This window comes from Pseudorca crassidens, chromosome 4 (assembly GCF_039906515.1).
Source record: "Pseudorca crassidens isolate mPseCra1 chromosome 4, mPseCra1.hap1, whole genome shotgun sequence".
NCBI classification, from domain to species: domain Eukaryota; kingdom Metazoa; phylum Chordata; class Mammalia; order Artiodactyla; family Delphinidae; genus Pseudorca; species Pseudorca crassidens.
The window spans coordinates 56567129-56584560 of record NC_090299.1 but is presented as its reverse complement, the minus strand read 5'-3'; the positions used below and the strand labels follow the sequence as shown (position 1 = coordinate 56584560).

Here is a 17432-nt window from a genome sequence, read left to right as displayed (position 1 = left end):
ATTTTGAAATGATTGGCTTTTGCCTACCTAGGAATGGTGTAGGGGTGAGGAGAGCACTCCAGTGACGGGAACAGCATGACTCAATGCATGGAGGCATGACAGGGTATTATGCATTTGGGGGTTCCTAAACTGATCCAGAATGGATAGTCCAGATTATGTGAGGAGATAAGGTTAGAAAAGAAGGTAGTTAAGGTTCTTTAGTGCTATGCCAATCTTATCTCAAATCCTTTGGTCAAAACGGTAAATCACTAATGTTTATAAGTAAGTATGTGGTATGATGAGATATATTTTGAGAGGAGCATTCTTACTTCAGAGAGAGTGGACTGGAACAGATAGGAAAATACTCTAGTAACCCAGTTAAACTAGCATGGGCAGCAAAGCTGGAGAGGAGCAGGGAGACTGGAGAAACATTTTAAAGATAGTAATTTGAAGCATAGAGAGTAAAGTAGAATAAAACAATTATACTCCAATAAAGATGTTAAAGGGGAAAAAAAGTCAAAGAAGACTAAATCAAACTTTTTTTTAAAAAAGTGAATGAGTAGTTACAGAGTGAAGTAAGTCAGAAAGAGAAGAACAAGTATCGTAGGTTAAGGCATATATCTGGAATCTGAAAAAATTGGTATAGACGATCTTATTTACAAAGCAGAAGTAGAGACACAGATGCAGAGAACAAACGTGTGGATACCAAGGGGAAAAGGAGGGGGTTGGGATGAATTGGGAGATTGGGACTGACATATAAGCACTATTGATACTATGTATAAAATAGATAACAAATGAGAACCTACTGTATAGCACAGGGAACTCTACTCGATGCTCTGTGGTCACCTAAATGAGAAGGAAATCCAAAAAAGAGGGGATATATGTATACATAGAGCTGATTCACTTTGCTGTACAATATAAACAAACTAACACAATATTGTAAAGCAACTATACTCCAATTTAAAAAAAGTGAATGAGTAATAAAATGTCACTGGTACTTGTCTGATATGGAGTAGAAAGGACTCTACAAAGTTATCTCCAAATTAAATAAATAAATAAAATATCCTTCAACATCATCTAAACTTCCTAATTATGGAAAAATTGCAAGGAAATATAAGAAAATAGGTGCATAAAATAATTTGATATCTCCCAAGCAATATAATTATCAAATGACAAAAGACTCTGGTCTGGCAATTAGCCATACGCTTTGTAAGGAGAACTTTATTATAGCTAATATTAAATATTCAAACATGAAGACAGTATTATGCACATTATTTATTTTTTTCTGTCTGCCACATGAGAATACTAATGTAAACATCAACTTAAAAAAACTTATTCCCAAACATTAACGACCTTTCAGTGATTATACATTATACTAACTAAATCATATTTCATAGTTCTATGAAATATATCATGGAAAAAAGTATGTGTTACTGAATGTGAATGATCTGGATCTTATGATGACTCTAAATTATATCTCCAGAAAGTATAGTTATTATCACTTCTAACATATAAAATCCATAAAAGGTACGGGAAATGAAAATCTTGTGTTCAAGTTATATATCAGATACACATACACGGATCCCCCTGCATGATCCTTGACTGTCATCCTAGAATACCTTTCATAAATCTTTTCCACTTTTCTTTTGTTTTTAAATGCTTTTTTCATTGTTCCACTTTCAGCAGAAATCTTCAACATTATGAACACTGATGCTCCCAGGAATGCTTCCACTTTCTGTTAATCTCAATAGCCCCAGAGAGGCTAGCAAAATGAAGCATTTCATTTCTACATTTTTCACTTGACTTGTAGACTGATACCAGGTGACATTATTACTTTGGGTTGTGGATTTTGTTTGGGGAAGAGGAGAGTAAAACAAAGGATAAAATTATTGTCTCAAAAGGGGCTACATTTTGGGGCTGCCTTACCTACCAGTTTTCATTTAAAGTAACAACTCTAAGAATGATGCCTACTGCTGGAATTCTCAATATCTTATTTCATTTTAAATAATTCTCTGTTACTGGCAGATATGAAAACATTAATAAGGCTTGAAAAATGCTCCACAGAGATAATATTTAAGTCATTAGGGTCAGAGCCATGTGAAGTTTTTCATGCATAAAGAGATGAGTTTGTTATTGCAAAGTATTCCTACTATGTCCTTTCATTTGTAATATAGAATTATGCTTGGTTCATCCATATTTTACTGTGAGACTGTACAGATGCAACACACACACACAGGGACCATGTCATAGATCTTTGAATTGTTCAATATGGTTTGCGGTGCCTTGCATTTATAAAAAGTATGCTCAATGCATTTATGTAATATGCTCAGTTTTTTAACATTTCAGTTGAAGGGGAGATTTAAAGGTCAGTGCTTACTCTGCCAAGATAAGACTTTTTCATACTTAGAAATAACACCCCACTATGCAGGACTTTCAACACACATTGTTAGGAATCTAAAGGACAACAAAGAGTAGTAGGTTTTCCAGGACACCTGAATATATATAAAGTTTAAGGCACTTGCACTTTGACAGACTTGACAATTGTTAATTGCTTTTTCCCAAGGTATGCTTACTACAAAGAGACAAAAAAACCCGTATCTGGTTATGTCACACACACATATGCACACAATCTCCTCCAAATCTTCTCACTAAAATGCATGAATACCTGAATTATACTTAAAGGTGTAATTTCAAGCAATGCCTAGAAAAATTTCTCTAAAAAAATCATTTTTTTTAAATAAAAATTCCACTTTAGATATAGCAGTTCAAAACCCAGTACATAATTAAATACATATGATGGATTTTACTGAGTGCTTAATGCATGTAAGATTTCCTTTGACAATTCAAATTTAAACTCACTTTAGTTCTTATAAATCTTGCAAGAGTATAATTGACTTAATATTTTTTTTTTCAAAACAGCTAATACATTACTTTCATTTCTATCTCGATTTTCATATAAATGAGAAAAAAAATGTTACCTGGTAATAATCAACAGAGAAGCAGCTTGGGAAAACCAAATGCATTTTCTTTTCTCCTGTGCAGTCTTTTGTATAAGTTTTTGGTGATTTTGAATATGATTCATTACAACCAACACAGTAAATAGGGTAAAATTAATTTTAGAGTTGCAAATGTTCTGATAGGAATCAGTAGAGAGAGTGCTCCAGGCAGAAATTAACAATTTTTCTCTGGAGATTATGAAACCAATTTTCCACATGCCAAAGATATTAGTAAATGCATGTGCAGAACTATCTAGATGAAAGAGCATTTTTCTATAACTTTAAGGACAAACAATTTATATCAGACCATGGTTTTATTTTCCTGACTTATCCACTGATAACTTGTCCAGAAAATTGGACTGGTGTTGAAAGAGCACTGAAGAGAGAGCCAGAAGTTCTGGAATCCAGTTCTGTTGCTGCTCCATAAACTTGAACTAGCCCTGGTTAATTTCTCTATAACTCAGTTTTCTCTAAAAAGAGATTATCCCTAAAATAACCAGGGACTCGAAAATTCTGCTTCTGGCTTCCAGTGCTAACCACGTGAGAAAGGACAAGTGTCTTGCCTGATAATAACCTGTTTTCTATCAAAATTTCCCCAGTTGTTACACTTCAGAAACCAAGAGTGAACATATCATACACTCAAATGATAAAAATCGTATGATAGTACATTTCTTCTGGGATTATCTTAACTCAGTTTTACTGAAGTTATTTGCCTACATAAATACCTACACTTTTATTTAAATTTTTGCTTGACACTGACTTAAATCTCCTCCCATTATTTTTCTCCAAACCTGCTTCAGCCCCACTGATCTCCTTATAACACTCCTGTATTTCAGCTAAACTGCTCTTCTCTAACTAATCTTATCGAAATCTATTTCTGTTTGAACCCTCAGCTACAATTTCTATCTTCTTCTTGGGGCCTTTCCTGAACTGAAGAAATCAGAGCTATTAATTGATTAAGATTCACGTTATAATTTAATGAATTTGTATGCATTTGTGTATAATGGTTGTGGTGGTTTTGTGGCACATCCAAGGCAGAGTAGCAAGAATAAGAACCATACTCAGCAATGTGTAGCCTTCCTCCCTTCCTTCCTTCCTTCCTTCCCTCCCTCCTAGTCCAGTGTTCACCTTGGCCTTACCATGGCATAGGCACAGTGTTAAACACTGTCGATGTAAAGAAGAATCAATCACATCCCCTTCTTGCAAGAAGGGACAGGCCCATGTAGATACAAAATCACAAGACATTACTACAAAAGCTAATGGAGACACGTGTCAAGTAATCTTTTCATATTTTGGTTTGTCGGTCAGTATGGTTTAGAGCATGGGCTGAGAAATGTAAGGGACATACCTACTCTGCTTGCTAGCTGTTTGGTCTTCAAGAAGTTTCTTAGCTTCTCAGGGGCTTAACTTCCCCATATGTGAAATGGGGGAAATAATATTCTCTTCCTCAGCTTTTAGTAAGATTTAAGCAGATAATGTATCACAGTCCTTGACATAATAAGCAATAAGTAAACTGCCCATGATATATTTTTAAAGATATCTGTATGCATACCAAGCATTTGCATATATCTTGAGGCAAAGCCCCTCATCCATTATCAATAGATTTCCATAACACGTGTCTTGCATATAGTAGATAATATTTGTAAATTCACTACCTATGATAAATATATGTCTGCCCAGGTTTCCCTGACATTCTTCTGAGTGTATGATTTGCCTATCCAGGAAGAACAAACAGCTTTAGGCAGATTGCTTCTGCAGACACATGCTGCTTATATAAAGGAAATCCACTTTACTTAGAGAGCAGAGTAAACCAAACTCAGACCCACAGTATAAGGTAATAGTGACTCCACTTTTGCCCCCCTTTAGGCTGCATAACTAATGCAGCTTCTGTGCCCTGTAGTGGTGCACTCCAGTGCTTCCCAGACTGTGTCAGTGACAAATGAAATAATATTCTCTCCCTTTGTGTTATGGACTGAATTGTATTACCCTCAAATTCCTATGTTGAAGCCCTAACCCCCAATATGACTGTATTTGGAGACGGGGCCTTTAAAGAGGTAATTAAAGTTAGATGAGTCAACAGGGCTGGTGTTCTTATAAGATAAGACAGAGAGAGACCAGGGGTGTGTATGCAAACAGAAAGGGCCATGAAAGGACGCAGCCAGAAGGAGGATATCTGCAAGCCAGAGGGAGAGGAATTGTGGAAAACCAAACTTTTCTACCCCTTGGTCTTAGACTGCCAGCCTCCTGAACTGTGAGAAAAAAATGTCTGTTGTTTAAGCCCTGCAGGTATATTTTTATGGCAGCCCCAGCAAACAAATACACCCTGCATTAAAATACTGGCCAAGTGTTTCAGCTAGTGTCTAGCTAGTCTATTCTATTTTAGAAGCAGAAGGTACTACTAGAAAGAAGGATAACTTTTCTGAGAACTAAAGCGAGGGAGACAGCCGATATTTATATTATGTGTTTACTTTCTACCAGTTACGTAACTTTGCAATGGTCATAAAGTTAAGGTGACCAAACTGATGTGAGCCCACATGGTCTGGTATCAGACCCCATGCTATAACCACAACACTGTTCTTCCTACTGTTTCTAGTAATGGTTAGCTTTGAGACTCTGCAACCATTGGTCAGCCTCTTTGAGTCCTTGCAAATTGAGTGGAACAATATTTACATTGCAAACTTATTAAAAAGACTAGAAATAATGTATACAGACTGGTAAACACCAGGCACTCAATATATAATAATTATTATTATTATGTAGTGTTTCCTAAACACTAATTCAAATTGTGCTAGAAATACATTTCACAAAAATAGCTTATGATTAAGCCTGAGTTTTTCCAGTGGTCAGTTGTAAGACCTAGAAACAAAAATACCCTCAGAGATGATAATACAGTTTAAATATGGGAACAGGAAAGCTAACTGGTGTCCCTGGCCTGCCTATTTGGGCAGTGACATCACTTTGTAGGGGGATTGGCAGCTGGGAACATAAATCCAAGATCCTGATTCCATTTTTCTTCTCTCTGGGTGAGGAAACAAGCCTAGGTTTGCCTAAATAGAAGTACATGAAGAATTTAGGATTACAGGGATACTCCCAAATATATTCCATTAGGATAAACCATGGCCTGAAAGACCTTTCCTAGAAAATCATTCATTTAGGTAAGAATCATCTCAAAACATACACATTTCCTTAGTGAGGGTAAAATAACAGCAGCCTACACTTTCAACATGTCAGATCTTTGATAACTTTGCCTTAGTTTAAAAGAAATCTCTTTAAGACAAGGGCGGGTACTTAATAGTTAACAACTGAATAGGGAAACATATACATATAAAGGTACATAGAGCCTAGCCTGCCTTTGAACTAGGCCAGCTCTTTTTACATTATACTTTCATTGTACTTGTTGGATTAATCAGGTAGTTAATAACTTGAATATAAAGTCATTAAGCCTCACTAGGGAAATTACAAAAAAAATATCAATGACATATTATTGGAGAAAAAAAAAATAGTCCCATCTACACAGTCAGTGCATGTGTGTTACTTGAGAAAACAAGTTTTTGGTTTTTTTTTAAAGATAGGAATATGTCACTGTGTCATCCTCTAAAATAAATGGCAGGCACATGCCATCCATTTGTCATAGATTAGTGGATGTCTAGATGAGACAAATTGGGGACAATTCACTTCCTCTAAAACAAAAGTTACATAATAGTGGTAAACAATTCTCTCTTTCTCTAAATATATACGTACATATATAAATACATAAAAATATATAAGTATATAAAAATATATGCACACAACCTAGGGGCTTCCCTGGTGGCACAGTGGTTGAGAGTCCACCTGCTGATGCAGGGGACACGGGTTCGTGCCCCGGTCCGTGCATCCGGAGCCTGTGCTCTGCAATGGGAGAGGCCACAACAGTGAGAGGCCCACGTACCGCAAAAAAAAAAAAAAAAAAAATATATATATATATATACACACACACACACAACCTAATGGGAAAACACATTCACACATTGACAGAAAAACCTATTGAGAGTAAACAAATAAAAAATCAAAGGAATGTATTTTTCATTATTCTCAAAGTGATCAATTATGGATTCAGAGAAAGTATACTTATGGGATTTTTCTTTTCGGCTTATCTCCTAGGATACAATAAACTCAGTAACAAATTTTATGACCCAACATAGAGCAAGGATGATAGAATCTACTATCACCTGGATTGCTCTTTTCCTCACATTGACAAATGTCTAAGGTTTGAAACATGTCCCCAGTTATGTTTTACTATGGGAAAAGGTTTCCCTTGTCCATTTATCACTTTATGCCTGAAAGCGTGAGATTTGATTATTCTTACACCATCACCTAAACTTTTGCAGCCATGAAATTATTTGTTTTTAAACTCTAGACAGAGGTTTAACTTAACCTCCTGAGGCTGTAAATCCCACAGGTTGATTATATGATAGAAAAAGAAATTCTAAATTTGCTACCCTTTAATTTAATTGAGAGTGTCTACTTTTACCCAGCGTTTTGGGACAAGGTGAAAAGGAGGTTCTTCTCTAGGTCCTTTTTATATCCTTCAATTACTTCACAATTTTTTTTCCCCTCCAGATCCAGTGACCCAACTTTCTATTTTCATGCAAGCTTGATTGTATCCTTTTCTGTATTGGAAAGGTGACTCAAATCTTGGAAAAAAATATAAAATAGATTTTCTTGAATATTTAAGCAAAATACATTCTAAAAACTAGAAATAATTCTATCTGCCAAACTTCTCACAGCAGGGGAACAATTTTATATGATGCAAGTAACTGAGAATACTTTGGGGCCTAGAGGATATCTTTGTACACACACAGTTTACCTATGTTTTAGACTATGATATGTATTATTAGTGAAGTTATGGTTTGTAATATTTCAGCACTTATTAAGGGCCTGAAATATTAGGCAGGTTATTTCCATACAACGATTTTCTATTTACCCTTGATCACTAGCACCAAGGAAAATGAACATCTGATGATGGGAGTACCATGGCAAGACTACCTCAGGCTTAATTAGGTAAGAATTTATAATATCCTGCTTAACGTTAACAAAGCAACAATGTATTGATACAAGATCTACATGTTATAGAATGAAACAATCATTCTATAATAATTATCAGAAGAAACAGAGATAGGTTACTAATTAACAGAAAATTTCCTAAATTAATAGTATACAGGGGTCCTTCTTTTTTTTTTTCTATTTTAAAATAATATTTTTTCCCATGCAGAAAACCTCAGTTGATTCCTTCACTTCCAAGCCTCAATCGACCAGTACTTGGTCCTCTGTCAGGACCAGGAGGTGCTTTTTCATTAAAAAAGAAATGCTTATACTGAAATCCTTTTTTTGAAAAATAAGAATGAATAATTTCTCACGATGCTCTACTGCAAAACAGAGACCCAGACAAAAGACGCCAACAGAAGTTATTTTGGAAGACATAACAAGTACAGATGTCTGATAAGAAACTTGTAGGCCCTTGAAGGGCCTACAGAGAACCGTTCTGGGGTCAGTTAGTCGATTCTCAATAGGAATAGAAAAGTTATAAAATCCTCTGCCGGTGCCCCCAATGAATGACTCCCATTGCCATTGATTCCCTATCGTTAATCATCCTCAGATTCAATACTCCAGGGTAAAGGTGAGGGTGGTAGAAAGGGGCTCACTACACCAAAGAAATGCAATTTAAGCTAGGTACAAAATCTACCAGGGGACCAATCTGCACAACCACAATTAATAGCCTAAAATAAAAGGAAAGAAAATGGCACCAGCAATATTTAAACCTAAGGTTTCAACCATAAAAATACCCTGCCTAGTAGATCTATAATTCAGTTCTCTATCTTTGGCTTTTATACAGGTCAATGTCTTTTTTGTTTCTGAAAATATACACCCAACTACTGTATTTGATTTCTCACCTATAGCTAAACCTTTACTAAAAAGATTAGTTTGGCTATCAATATTTAAGCCCAAGGATCCTGTCTTTTCAAATAACAAAATAATTATATGGCAAATTGACATTTGATAGAACTCTAAAGAACTGTCCCTAAGGCATAATGTTTTTGGTTATATTGATCATAAAACTTAACTTGAATGTTTTAAGGATTTAAAGGAAAGTGTGTATTGACTGCAGGCAATGTTTTGGAGAAGCAGCCCTCAGCTGAACCATACATATTTTTTGTTGTTGTTTATGTGTTTCCTAACAGTGGTGTTTGGACCAAGGGCAGGATTTTCTCTAATGCTCTCCCCAGTTCCATTTGCCTCTAACAGATTCTATGAAATTGCTCCCAGTCCCACTGTTGGATGTGCCTTGCTGATTTGCTTCTGTTTATCAGAAATGTTTTCTCTTATCTCAGTATGACCTATCTGTGATTCTGTAGTATAAACTAAAACACTTCTTACCAAGAAAATACACGTTTCTCCTCATAACCCATTGTGAAGATTTTTGAGTCTTTAAGACATGTTTTGTCCATTCTGTAGTCTTTCATTGATTTGTTTTAACATGTACTTATAAAGTATCTGGTGAAGTGATGGTCATACAGCTATCTCTCTTTTTAATGCAAAATCTAAATGGATTGATTCAGTTTTGTATCGGGAAGCCTGGATTGTTTCTGTTCTAGAGATTGTCGCAGATATCTGCACAGATTCAAGTATTTGGTTCTGCAGATTGAATTAGTTTTGATGACTTCACTGCAAGATTTTCTAGACAGTGGAACTATCACCTCATTCTCTCTTTAGCAATGGTAATTTGCAAATGGTTTTCACATACATTATTTCACTCAATTCTTCTTAGGACTCTAAAGAGGCAGGTATTATAATCACTATTTGGAGGATGTGGAAATTGTACAGATGGAAGTTACAGAATGTCCCCAAAAACAGTGACAGTGAATTCACATCTTCTAACAAAATGCCCACCATAAACTGGAAAGGATGAATAGAAGTAGGAAGATCATTTAAGATTCCAGCTATTAGGTGATGATAGACTCAGAAGACACTTATAAAGATTTATAAACAGCTTCTATATTATCTTGTGATATTTTGTTTATAATAGGATTTCCCATATATTATCTCCTTTGATCTTCACAATAACCATAGAAGAAAGAAGGGACTCACACTGTTGCCTTTCAAAGTCTCAGAAGTGTAACTTCTCCAAGATCACAATTATAGGATGAACTTGGTTATAGGAGGAACCAAAGATGAATCACAATGCAGTGGATGTATCTGCAGTGTTGCTTTTAAGAAAAACTTATGTTTGCATTTTAAGTTTAACAATTCATCTTCCAACTAATAGATAGACAGAAATTTCACTATACCTTGCAATTTCATTTCTATAACCTCCAAATGAAGCTGTAGAAGACAAATATGCTTCTTGCTCAGGAAAATCCAGCCATATACAATATCCCACTACCTCAAGAGATGGTCTCAGAGATATATGGCTTTAAGGAACAGAAAGAAGTAGAAGAAGCCTATAAGTCCTTTGCTCCCTACCAAATTTCACAGAGCATCTTTTTAAATGAGTGATACCAAAAGTAGAACTTACCTTTTTACTATTACTCAGAGCAAAAGAGAAGGGAGCAGTGCTGACATTGACACCCCCTTAAATTTTAATTAAATGAAAGTGGTAAAAGTGACTCCTCCTGCTATTTTTTAGTTGTCACAAAGCTCTACTCTAAGAGGTTAAAAATAATTCCTTATTGTTTATGACAAAAGAACATCCCATCCTGTTTGAAAATCAGGTAATATCTGTTAAAAATAAGAATACGGCATCCAAGTACCTGCCACTGGACAACAAATGCCCTAGTCCACATTATTCTTTGGAAGATAGAAGCAGAATCAAACACTTACAAGAAAGGTGGGACAGCTTAGTTTAAGCTTTGAAATGGTAATGGATACACACACACACACACACACACACACACACTTACACAAAAGAGAAAGGACAGAATACTTTTTTCACCTATAAAGACAAAATTAGGTAGTGGAGCTGGAATTGTCTCTAATGAAAGTGGAAGTTGCTTCCACACATTTTCATTTCCTTTCAGTCATAGAAATAGAAGAAATGAGCATTAGGTGAGAGTCTGTTTGGAACATTATCAGTGCAGATGGCTGGACAACTTGAGAGGTATTATTAAAAGGTCAGTGGAATTGGAATTAAGGAGTCTTCTTACTCTCTGGATCTCTAGTTGACTCCATTTATAAAGTGAACTTTGAATAATCAGAGACTCTTAAATTGTGTCTATGGGTTGCCTGGATTAACTGGAATTCCTGGAAATGTACACAGAATTGTGTGCAAAACTGTGATTCTGGGCAAGTGTGTAGTTTTTCAGTGAGGGGGTCTTGAACCCTCATCGTATTCACAAAGCATTTCAAAACTCAAGTTAGTTAAGAACCATTGGACTAGTTGATGTGTAAAGGCCCTTTCAATAGTAATGTTCTGGGCTTCCCTGGTGGCGCAGTGGTTGAGAGTCCGCCACCCGATGCACGGGACGTGGGTTCGTGCCCCGGTCTGGGGGGATCCCACGTGCCGCGGAGCGGCTGGGCCCGTGAGCCATGGCCGCTGAGCCTGCGCGTCTGGAGCTTGTTCTCCGCAAAGGGAGAGGCCACAACAGTGAGAGGTCAGCGTACCGCAAAAAAAAAAAAAAATAGTAAGGTTCTATGATTTTAATAGAACAAATAGCTTCAGAGAAATGTAACCAAATCTCTCTGGAGAATAGAAATGTTACCACTGCTGACAGATTAGAACCTGGTCCAAAACATAACTTATGTTTGTAGCTTTTTCTAATTCGTTATTTTCTTTCTTCAATGTCTATCCCTACTAAATTCTTTGAATTTCATTTATTATATAATCCTTATATCTAACAAAGATAAAGATTTGACATTTGCCTTTTTATATTTATTTGGAAAAGGATAATCTCATTTCTTAGGGATATAGAAATATGTATATTTTAGAGTATGTATCTATAGAAAATATTTGTACATTACTTTTCTTATATAAAGAGAAACCTTATTCCACATCAACATTGTACCAAACATTTCTCAGAACATGGAATTAGGCAGTTTCTCATAATGTAAAGTATGCAGAAAATTTGAACACGTGCATGGGGAAAGAATAGTAACTCCATCAGGCAAGAGATTACTAAAACGACCACCGGAATGGAAATCATAGTACTTCAGATTGAGCCTGATTATAATTTCACAATTCAACCATTATAAATACTTCTAATTTTTCATTTCCTTTAATCATGCAAGCATTTAGCTACACTCTTTAATTATATATATCCAGAATCTCACTTTCTGTGTTTCTAAGTTGTGAAACTCTTCTTCAGTTAGTGGAAACTTTATGCACAGATTTGTAAGTGGAATGAGAATTATATATTACATATAATTATATATTATATTTTGCTTGAATAAACCTTCCTAATGATAGCTGTGAGAATAAATGAGTACTAGACTAGGATATAAAGTTATCTTTTCTAACCAACTCATTTTTACTTTAATTTTTTAATTTTAGTGATATTTACTACTACGGTTTCATTCAAAATACAGAACATAAATGAATTACTGATTAATAAACGTTTGAAAAATCACTGTGAATCCACATGTTAAATAAGATAACAAAAATAAGTAATTTTGAAAAAATCATCTGTTTTCATATCCTTAATCTTATAAATTCAAGTTACTTTCCAAATTTTAAAACATTTTCCTTAATTATTTTTATATTTGTTTCTGTAGCAATCCACAAATAATTGAAATCCATAAGCATATATATATAAGCACATTTTAAAATCTCTTTCAAGTAAGAAATAAATAAAATATCAGCAAGTTCAGGAAGCTGCCTTCAGACTTTGGTGACAGAATGTAATAATAGTCTGTCCAGAAATTTCTTCTGCATAATAGGAGTTTAAAAAAATGAACTAAGCTAGAAATGAAAGTTGAAAGTTATAATCAGAATACCACTGAAAATATTCATTATATTAAGAGATAATCTCTAATAATGCTACTTGTCAAGTGTATTTCAAAAAGGATTTTTTAACTGAACAAGTTTTGTATTCTTGAACATTCTGATATATGTTTAAGGGAATGTTTTGAGGAAGCAAAAAAAATGGATCTAGATAACACTTTCCATAGATATTCTCTAAGGAGACATAGGGTTACATTTTATTTAAACATTGATCAGTGAATTCGGAACAGAAAATAGTGAAGAATGAATATAAAAATAGTATGCTTCTCATCAATTTGTAAACCTCAAAGATTGAAAAACAATCTTCTCATATGCAAAGTAAGTGTCCAGTTCTAGAGGAAAAAAAAGTCTTTTTTGGCATCATTAGGGTCGTATATATCTACTTTAGTGTAACTGCAAATTTCTTACTGTTTGAATTACAGTCTTAATATTTGTTAGCATTTATATTAAAGACAGATTACAGGAATTCCTTTCTTTCCTCCCCCCATAAAGTCTTTTAGAACAATGCATACATTTAATGCTTGTACACATCAAGGACTCTCTTCTCGTTAGGCACATTTGGCATAAGAGCAATGATCTGAATAAACTCTAAACTGGCAGGTTATTCCTGAAGGCTACTTCTCAGCCTGCTGACTTGGCTGTTAGCCACTGAAATCAAAGGAGAGGAAGGGGTGATGACTCGTGGTTTGCATATGTACACAATATCTGAGTCAGGTGTTTCTTAATCACATCTTTAGGGATAATTATTAGGTCAAATTACATTTGACAAGCAGCTCTAAAATCTTACTAAGTTATCTGAGGCCTGCAGAAGAAAATTAGCTTGCTTTACTCAACAGAAATGTATGAAAGCTAAAATGTGGAGCTTATTAACATGGCCATTTTTTAGGATCTTTCCTTGTTGTAAGACTCTGATAGTTAGTTGATGGTTCTGTGAATATAATGTTACTTCTCCATTAGCTAAAATTGCTATTCAGAGAGCATGATTAAGTAGAATTATGGGGAAAAATGAAAAATTTTATAGGAAGCTTTTGTAAATTGCTTGAAAGAGATCCTCAAGTCAGAAAACACCTGTAAATATGTCACTATTCTAAATTTAACCTTAATATTTCTATACCGGGAATTGAAAAATAGAAAAGCACAATTATGATTCAAGCCATTCCTGATATTTTACACAGCATTTAATACAGCACCTATCAGTACAGAGATTTATTTACAATCTCACTCAACTTCACATGTAAGTAATGCCAAGAAGGAAAAAAATAAGATAAATTTTTCTTGGAATTTTGTGTTTTGGTAGAGTAGTCAAAAAATACTTAAATTGTTAAAATAGCAGGGTGGTCTTTAAGAGGCATATATGTTTTTTTCTGTATTTATTACAAATTCTTTTTCTGTTTCTAGAATACATTGTATTATATGCCTTAGAAACTATAACATTTTACAGTTTAAACTATAGAAATAATGTTTTAAAGATATTGTTCAATTATACTTACTGGTATAATTTTGCCAACTTTTGCCAACAACACAATGTCACTGAAGTGTGGCCATTTTCAGCATGAGAGGTGATGAATGACCAGGAACTCATTTATCTAAAGCAAACAAGTGGTGCTCTTAGCTGTTTTCTGACTGAGTCAGAATTACAAGATAACGTGTCTGAAATAGTTCAAAAATGTAGTGCAAATGCACCGTATTAGGAAGTAAAAATGGAATGTCTAAAAGTGTAAGATATTTTGGGTGTTACACATGATATATTATGTCATGTAACTAAACTAAGTATTGGAGCATAAAACCAGACTTTAATACCATCATTGAAAACATTTAAGGTACTTGAAACTTTTGCTACACTCTACTAGGTAGGTGAAAAGAATTATAATTACTAATTTTTAAACGTTGACTTTCGTAATAAGTTGATCACATTGAAAAAATGGCAGACCTGGGTACAGAGATTCTAAGGGAGCTGATGCACTTTATTTTTTTTACATTCTTTATCTTTTATACATTTTAAAGGGTTCAGAAATAATGTTTTAAGTCAAATTACAATGTAAGATGTTCTTTTCATTGCTAATTTGGGGAATTATCATAGATATCCTTGAGTCATGTATTTTTTTCACTAGCAATATTTTAAAGAGTAAACACCATTAAATAATGACTCTTGCCTTCAAGAAGCCTAGAAAGAGAAAAAAGACATATACAAATATAACACAAAACGAAAGGTATGGCATGTATAAGACGTAAAGAAAGGCTCAGGGAAAATCAAGAGACAGTCACTAAACTTTCTTTAAGTGTTTCTTTTGTAAGTCTGAATTCACCTAAATAACTGTGCTGCTCTTTGTGTTGCTTGCAATCTGCTGAAAGAAGTATTTACAGAAATTCTTTGTCATATGCACCTCTCAAAATTACCAGAAGAAAATGGGCCTTTCTGTTAGATCCCTCTACATGGATAATAACAGTCCCAGTGGATGGTATTTTGGCTATTTTCATGTATAATATTTCAAAGTGGTTAGAAGCACAGGATGTGGAGAAAAAGGGCTGGGTTCAAATCAGTTTACTGAGTAACCTTTGGCCTTTTACTTGAAATCTCTGCCTCAGTTTCCCTACAGAAATAATTGGGGATTGTAATTGCATTTACTCCTTAGAATTGTTATAAGAATTAAATGAATTAATAGGTATAAAGTACTTAAAAGAATGCTCGTATTATGCCATCATTCTAGTCCCTCCTTTAATTTGAATCCCTACTATATTTTAAAATAATAATTTGTTGTGTCTTAATAGCAATGTATGATGTTCCAGGAAACTGAAGAAAAATATAGAAATTTCCAAGGTAAATACAAAATAAAACATTTGCATATAATTAGTGTGAATAAAAAACAATGTCATCAGATGAAATTCTGAATCAATCAACATTTTAGTCCCTTTCACATTGGCATCCAACTTTTTTCAATGAGTGCAGTTAAGGGAATCAGGGTCCTTTTCATTAAAATCTGTACCACTGTGTTTGTCACTCTTCCTCCTTGCCTTTCTATGCCTTTTCTCATTAGCATAGGTCATGTCTACATCAACAATTGTCTACTTCTAGATACCAGGCTGCTTCCCTAAAAAACATGCAGGCTCAAATATAGGCACGTTTTAGCAAAGGCAATTTTTTTGATATATAGAAAAACATGTCTTTTCTAAGAATACAGATCTAAATATAAAGTGTACAATTGTGTCTCAGTTTTACTTAAGGATAAGTGTCATTCATTAGTCTTTTAATATAAATCTTCCATTGAATATCAGTCAGTCATCATTCTATTAGCTTTATAAAACATGATAAATGACAGGGAACACGATGAATTCTGAAAGCGAATGAAGGTACAGACACCACACATGATGAAATGATTTTGATCTCCCCATGGCTAGTAGTTGACATACTGATTTGAAATTATTCGAACAGGGTGACTACGTTTATTTACTACCAGCATTGCGAACCATGCCATGTAATTAATCACACCCAGCACTAGCAGTAAGGAAATCTGCTCCCCACAATGCAGTGAACAGTTATTTGCCTCTCTTTCACTTGGCGTCTCTGCAACACTATTGTGATTTTGTTTCCAGAAAGACTTCTGTCCCTGCTATTTGGGGAAATGTATCTATAATATCTTGATCCAAGAATTTCATATTCAACAGATGGTATTCTTGGCTATGTATTCACTGTGGTTTCTCTGAGAAGAGCTGAGTGCTTAATATTGCTTGTTCTCTGCCAATCACCTCTTAGCCTACGAGTGAATTTTGATCAAATATGTATTATTCCTTGTGCTTTGGCTCTGACCCTTTTGGAATTCTGACCTCTATCTAGCATGAGTTGCAAAGATACCAGGTTTGTTTTTGTATGGTCCTGTCTTAAAAGAGATGCCCAAGACTATATGTTTACATGCACAGATAAATATAAAATAGTCCCATACTTATAGAGACAGAAACATACACATGTGGCTACTCCTACTAGGACTGATTCTTTTCTGAAAGTGAGATTTTCTCTATACTATTTTCTCTGTGCATATCATATACATATACACCTGTCTTCAAATTTTGTAAACCAAAATAAGATACTTATTATGCATGATAATGGATATAGGATATTAAAAATACTTGTGGGAGATCATCATCTGAAAAGTCTTTTGAAATGCTGTAGATCAAGGATTAGGCTTTTTGCAGCAATTTTAATTTATTTACTTAAAACCAATAAAAGCAACTCTCCTCTACTTTATTTTTACATAGGTCTGGACATCAAAAAGATGAATGGAAGGAGAGAGTGTTAGGGACACCACAGGCTTCACAGAGAGCAGAAACTCAAATCTCATTCATTTTCTACCTCATCTAACAAGCCTCTATAAAGCTACAAGAGAAAGATTCTATTTTTCCAAACAAAGCAAAACCAAGAGTGAACTGGATTAACTGATCCAGTCTTCAGTTTCCTGATGCTTTCTTAGTTGGCAAAAATCCACTATTTG

The 17432-nt window shown here is 34.6% G+C and overlaps 1 protein-coding gene across 2 annotated transcripts in view; it reads right to left on the bottom strand.

Annotated features, from left to right (window-relative positions):
- The window catches only part of PCDH7 (protocadherin 7), a 409010-nt gene that overhangs the window by 39969 nt on the left and 351609 nt on the right, over window positions 1-17432 (bottom strand). The gene's annotated exons all lie outside the window — the stretch shown is intronic.